The 7,468-nt window shown below is 37.7% G+C and overlaps 1 pseudogene; it reads left to right on the top strand.

Moving 5' to 3' along the window:
- Nucleotides 1-3,457: 3,457 nt before the first annotated feature.
- On the top strand, nt 3,458-4,751 carry LOC138174926 (E3 SUMO-protein ligase KIAA1586-like; annotated as a pseudogene).
- The last annotated feature ends 2,717 nt before the right edge of the window (nt 4,752-7,468 follow it).

Raw genomic sequence — 7,468 nt, 5'->3', positions numbered from 1 at the left:
CCTCTACCTTTTAGAATCTCTAGTTTCTTTCTTTCTTTTTTTTTTTTTTAAAGCAATCGGGGTTAAGTAACTTGCTCAAGGTTACACGGCCAGTTATTTCTGGGTGTGGTGCTGAGTATCTGAGCCCGGATTTGATCCAGGTTATCCCGACACTGGAGCCAGTGCTCTTACTCACTGAGCCACCTGGCTGCCCCTTCTAGTTTCTTTCTACCCTATTCAAGAATCACTTTCTATATGAAGCCTTTCCTGACTGCCTCACCCAAAGGAAGGATGCTCCACCCCCGCACGAAAAGTTTCCATTGCATTTATTTGTGTATATTTTGCATATGTTTATGTACTTGTTGCTTCCCTAGTATAATATAAGTTCCTTGGGAGCTGGGATATTTAATTTTTATCTTTGTATACCCATCATACCTAGCATAGTACTTGGCAGATAATAGGCACTTATTAAATAGTAACTGATTGATTGGTTTGTGAACTGCTTAAGGTGGATATTACATGGGTAGTGTGGTGCAAAGAGGGATGGATTTGGAGTCAGAGGACCATGAGTTCAAATCTCAGCTCTGTCATTTCCTATCTTTGTGACATTGTGACTTTGAGCAAGTCATAACTTGCTCTCTGGGCCTCAGGCCACTAATCTGTCAGATAAGTACCTTGGACTCAATGGCCTCTTCCAGCTCTAAATATAACTGAGCAAGAATAGTGGAATAAGTAAGTTTGTTTTGTTTTTTTTTCAAATGTGGTCAAGTATCATAGAAATATATTTAGTTTGGTTTGCCTTCAACTCTTTCACTGCTTACAATGTGTGTAACCTTACCATAGTTCCCAACTTTGTTTCATGTGTCTTAACTAGGCAATGAGTCTTATTTTCTATCTGCAATAATACTTTTATAGCATGTGATGGAAGATTAAACAGAATCAAAATCATCAAACTTTAGGATTTGGACAGACTTTAGAAATGATAAAATCCAAGCCTTTTAATTTTTTTTTCCAGAGGAGGGAACTAAGACGCAGAAAATCTTTACTTTCTCAAATTGTTTATAAAAGAGTTCTAATATACCTAATAAATAGCAAGGACATATAGCTTTGAAAAAGGAGAAGGAACAGTTGTGTCATAGGAATGAGAGATAAAAGATGGACCCTTGAGTGCCTCACCTGTGGAATGTGAAAAGGCCTTAAGCACAGTGAGTAGAGGGATTTATGGGAAGATATGGAGTAGAATTATACAGAACAAGAAAATTTCGATGGATTGTTATCCCCACAGGAGGAGGGAGTTACCATGTGATTGAAAGGTCCTTACAAGAAGACATCATAAAACCTTATGCTAGATATTACTAGTGATTAAATGAGTGATGAAAACTGTACCTAATGAGCTTTGCACACCTTAAAGTGCTCTCCAATCCAATCAACCCAACATTTATTAATCCATCAATCAAAAAGCATCTATTTGTGGCCAGACCCCATGCTAGCTTGGGAAATTGACATACAGAATTGAAATTGACTAATTTTTCACAATTACAAGTACATATACAAGTTGTTTCCATGAAGTCATTGTGCGTCTGGGGCCATCTCCAGTTGTACTGACGTCTTGCCACTGGACTCCCTAAATCTGGAGGAGAGAGTGAGGCTGACCACTGTACCGCCCTGCCTCTCTTAAATCCAATTCACTTGCAAATCAAGATATCAGCCTCCTGAAGAACAACAACTATGAGATAGTCTCTAACCTCAAGAAGCTTTTATTTCTGATACTAATCCCAATCAAGAGTGGGGTCCCAATCCTAATCTTAATCCTAATCAAGAGTGGGGTCCTAAGGCAATCAACTGTCAAACCCTTAACAGTAGCAATTATAATGTGATTTCATTGTTTCCTGAACAAAGAGGAGGAAAAGAGGGCAGAAAGTGGGTAACTGGAGTTACTGGGCAGAGCGCAAGATACTAGCAATGGTTCAGCTCTGAGATCCTGGTGAATTATTTGAGAGAATGAAGCATGTTTTGGGGTTTGGGAACAAACTAAATAGAGAGGGTTGAGGTAAGGATTGACTCACTCACCTTTGTATCCAGGCAGCTCTGCTAGCCAGTCCCCAAAATGAATGAACTCTTCCAAGGTGATGTCTACTATGGATACAAGAAAAAATAAAAAAAAGAATCCCTGATCTCAAGGAGTTTGCATTCTACATATATACTTAAAATAGAAATTAACATATACACAAAATATCTCCCACATGGGAGAGTCTGGGGAGCCTGCTTCTAGAGAGTTGTGTTGACTTGTAATGGTAGTGCCTAAGAGACATTAGAACAGGTTTAGGTATTCTGTAACTGACTTTAGTTTGCTAATAATATGGTCAGGACAAACCTTTTCAAGTGACTGCATCTGAAAATGGAGGTGCCCTCAAAAGGCTCTAATCAACCAGAGTCTGTCTTCAGACTAAATATTCTTTTATGAAAACTGATTAATATCAAGTGTTTAAATAGAAATGGAGTGCCAGTCACTTGTGTCCAATAGTAAGGGGAACACAATCAGTGTGGGGGCCGAAGTTGATAGCATCAGAGAAGAGACATCCTAAACAAAATATTTCAAACTCTTGAGGGGTACCCTTAAAATCCTGAGGTGGGAATATGGCTGGCTTAGCTCTGGAATAGTAGGATAGAGCATGCTTCCTATATAGATGAGTTGTTGTTCAGTAATTTTTCAGTCTTGGGTTTTTCTTGGCAAAGATACTGAAGTAGTTTGCCATTTTCTTCTCTAGCTCATTTTACAGATGAGGAAACTGGGGCAAACAATGTTAAATGACTTGACCAGGGTCACATAGCTAGAAGTGTCTGAGGTCAGATTTGAACTCAGGAAGATGAGTTTTCCTGCCTCTAATTCTGGTGCTCCATCCAATGCAACATCTATTTTCTCATATGCATATATACATTCTGGTTATTATTAAGTTACTATTGTTATAATTATTATTGTCGTTATTAGTATTTCACAAAGTATATGTCACTAAGTATCATCACTGACATTTCCAGTATAAAAAAATGAATGAATGAGCATGTATTAAGTGCCCATTTATATGCCAGGTACTATGCTAGGCCCTGGTAGGTACAAATACAAAGTGAATCAGTCCCTGCTTTCAAGGAGCTTACATTCTAATGGGGGAGATTACAAATACATGGAAGTGGTAGTAAGGAAGAGAGTCACAGAAATGTTGAGTAGAGGCATAAAGGAGTCAGTTCCATCAGCAGAGGTAGTATTGATTTGATTACTGTTCCTATAGAAAGAAAGAGGTGAAAAAATAAGGGTACAAACAGGAAAACATAGAAGCACTATTTGCACTTAGACAGGGAGGGGAGTAGTAATGCTGGAACCAGTTCATATGTCTCAAGAACATATTGTTAAATTTTTAGGAATTCTATGAGCTGGTTGTAAAAACACAGTCAGTTCACAATTTAATCAACCAATCTATTGGTAATGTTATTTGTTACTCTAAAAGATTTGGTTTCAACCATAGCAAAAAGTATTTTCAACGCTTTATTATCTACTTTGCATGATTGTGGCTCTGATAATGAATAATTTAGATATTTGAAAGCTAACTCAATTGCATTTTGTTCTGTGCTAATACAATGTTGGGAACAAAATCTGGAGTAGCCACAAAGTTATTAGAAAATTTTCCTAAAATCATCATTTGTCACTCTTTAAATTATTGATTACAATTTTTACTTAATGATTCAATATCTGAAATAAAACAAATTAGCCATCTTAAAATATTTCTGGATAAAATTTATCCTATTTATCACCAATCAAAAATAAAAATCAAACTGAGTTGGAAAATGTATTAAAGAAAGTTGAAATTGAAATTATTAAAAATTAGTCATCTGGGACCAAGATGGATGGCATACAGTTCACAAGCTGCTCTACTATATGGCACATATTTTCTGTATTATATATGTATTTTTCATACTTATACACATTTTTCTCATTTATCTTATTCTGGGTTGGCAAAGAGATTAGTTAACATTAATTTCTTGTAAGACCATGGTTTAATGATTGCCTTTCTTGAAGAATTTTCATTACTTTCACCTGCATTGCAATCAAGAACATTCAGAAATTAGAAAAATTAATCAAACACACCATAAAACCTTTGGAAAACTTAAAGATCAGTACTAGAAAGCACAAGTCTCAAAATGAAGAACTGATTAGGTCATATAAGTCTAAAACATTCCTTTTAATAAAAATAATAAATGTAATGTTCTTCTAAGAATATATCACTAGAAAATACAATTTGACACAGTAATTCATGTCTTTTATCACACAGAAGCAATTATAGAATCATTTCTAATTATTTTGATTTGTTAAAACCATACACATGGCCTGGTGAAGACCTAGCTTCACCATGGATATCTGGTGGGAAAAAGTCTGTTCTTTAAGTGAAAAATTTAAATGAAAGTTTTAAAAAATGATTTCCCACATTTTGTTGATTCTGTTGAATCAAACAATATTCAATCCCTGTGAATAGACAAAAATCTAAGAAGACAGAAGTGCTGAAGTCAAAAGAAATTTTGGTTTAATGAATATAATTTGAACAAGAGTGAGAAATACTTTAATAGTAGATCACATATCACATTTAATGGCAACACATTTATTAAGAAAAGCATCAGCAGATTGAGATGGCAATCCCATTTGTCAAATCATGGTTGAACTGCAACCAAAGTTTGGTTACAAATACAAATTAAGAAAAAAAAAGTCACTGAAAACCTTCTGTTAGAATCAATTAACTATATGGAATTTACAAAAATATTATTGTATATTTTATTATTCTTTATAGATCACATGTTACAGGTGAAGATGTCCAGGATGGATGGATGTGAAGTATGATCTGGGGTGTTTAGAATGTTCTGGAGGACCCCATTCTCAGAGTGTTGTGGAGGACCTTGTCCTAGTTAAACAATTTGATTAAAACACTCAAAATACTGTTAGTCAGATATTCCAACTCAGATTTTTTTGAGCCTCTGATGATAAAGATACTTGAGATCTCCTGAGGCATGGATCTATAGTAGGTGCCCAGTTTGCCCCACTGTAAAAGTGGTACTGTCTATATATAATGGATTAAGTAAGTGAATACAATACCAGTTAAGAAAACTCAGTTCTAAGGAAGAGTTCCAAAGATGAGTGGATTAACTCATCTAAGGAGGGAGGTTTGGCTTCTAAATGTCTAAGTTTGGAAGATGCTGTTCCACATAGAGGGAGAAGGGACAACAGCAGGGTAAATAGCAAAGATGTCAAAAGTGGATAGTCAGACAACCAATGCTAAAAATACATTACAACACAACAAATCTACATTGTGCCAATCACTATGGTAGGGAGGTGACTAGGTGGCACAGTGAATAGAGCAAAGGCCCTGAAGTCAGGAGGACCTGAGTTCAAATCCAACCTCAGACACTTAATACAAAACTAGCTGTGTGACCTTGGGCAAGTCAATTAACCCCAATTGCCCTACCATTCCCCCTCCAAAAAGCCAAAAAAAAAATCACTATGATAGGGATATGCAAAGTCTAGATAAGACAGGATCTGTACTCTCAAGGTGCTTCCAATAAATTTAAAGAGTAAATGTAGATAGAAGCAGGACCTCCCCGTGGCTCCGGCTTCCAGCTTCCCAAATCCATGTAAAAAGGGGACTCTAAACAAACTTTGGAGCTGCAGAACCCACAAAATGACACATATAAGCTAACCTCCCACTGAGGACAGCCTGGCAGGCTGGCAGGAATCAGCTAGTGCAGTGCTCTGGGAGCTGAGCCTGGCTCCACGCTAAGGCATTAGCCCCAGGGTGGGCCTGACCAGCTGCCAGCCCAAGGGACTCCAGATCAGCAGCAGCTGTGGCCATTTCCAGATTTATCAACACATAAATGCGCAGGACAAAGTTAGAGGTCAGTGCAGTCTGGACTTTGGGACCCAGTAGTTGGGTGGCTTTTGTCCCTGGGACGAGAAGCTGCTGAGATGCCAGCACAGCCAGCCAGTGCCTCCTGGCAGCTTCAGCTGCTGGCCTACAGAGTGTAGGGGGACCAAGCACCAGTCTGAGGGGTAATCAATCTTGCTTTAACCTGCTAGAATATGGATTGCTGTCTAGGGTGAAGGTCCTGAGGTGTGTGTCCAGCTTGCCAGAGCATGTGGAGACCTCAGAGAGGGCACCCATCTAATACCTCTGGCAGCTGAGAAAACCCCAGTGTTTGGGATGAAAGCTCCTCTTTTTGGTGGCAGAGTCCTACTGTGGCAAAAAGCCCAGGGGTCAAGGGACTGAGGGGCGACATGACCAGGCAAAGGAAACAAAGCAGACAGAAGATTCCAACATTAGACTTCTATTTTGGGGACCAAAAGGAGCAAATCATGGAACAGGAGGAAGACAGTGAAGTCAGAATTCCAGTACCAAAAGCTTCCAAGAAAAATATGAGCTGGTTCCAGGCCATAGAGGATCTTAAGCAGATAAGAGAAGTAGAGGAAAAATTGGGAAGAGAAATGAAAATGATGCGAGAAAATTATGAAATGAGAGTCAACAGCCTAACTGAGGAAAATACTACCTTAAAAAATAGACTAACTCAAATGGCAAAAGAGGCTCAAAAAGGCAACGAGGAGAAGAAGGCCTTAAAAAGTTGAATTTGCCAAATGGAAAAAGAATCTATTGCTTCAGAATTAGATTGGAGCAAATGGAAGCTAATGACTTTATGAGAAATCAAGATGCTGTTAAACAGATCCAAACAAATGAAAGAATAGAGGGCAATGTGAAATATCTCATGGGAAAAACCACTGACCTGGAAAATAGATCCAGGAGAGAGAATTTAAAAATTATTGGACTACATGAAAGCCATGATCAAAGTAAGAACCTAGAAATCATCCTCCAGGAAGTTCTCAAAGAAAACTGCCCTGATGTTTTAGTACCAGAGGGCAAAATAGAGGTTGAAAGAATCCACCAATCACCTCCTGAAAAAGATCCCAAAAAGAAAACACCTAGGAATATTATAGCCAGGTTCTGGAATTCCCAGTTAAAGGAGAGAATATTACAAGCAGCGAGGAAGAAACAATTTGAATATTGTGGAAACACAATCACAGTAACCCAGGATCTGGCAGCTTCAACACTGAGGAATCAAAGGGCTTGGAATATGATATTCCAGAGGGCAAAGGAGCTGGGATTAAAACCAAGAGTCACTTACCCAGCAAAACTGAGTATCATGTTTCAGGGGAAAATATGGTCATTCAGTGGAATAGAGGACTTTCAACCATTCTTGTTGAAAAAACCAGAGTTGAATAGAAAATTTGACATTCAGATACAAGATACATGAGAAGGTAAACAGGGAAAAGAAATCATAAGGAACTTATCAAAGTTGAACTATTAACATTCCTACACAGAAAAACAATAATTGTAACTTATGAAACCTTTCTCAGTAGTTGAAGGGAATATATATATATATATATATATATATATATATATAT

Source organism: Petaurus breviceps, unplaced genomic scaffold (assembly GCF_028583685.1).
Source record: "Petaurus breviceps papuanus isolate PSGF00001 unplaced genomic scaffold, PetGlider_PUasm1.0 76, whole genome shotgun sequence".
NCBI lineage: Eukaryota > Metazoa > Chordata > Mammalia > Diprotodontia > Petauridae > Petaurus > Petaurus breviceps.
Note: the sequence above shows the minus strand (reverse complement) of the source record. Positions and strands in the feature narration are given on the sequence as shown.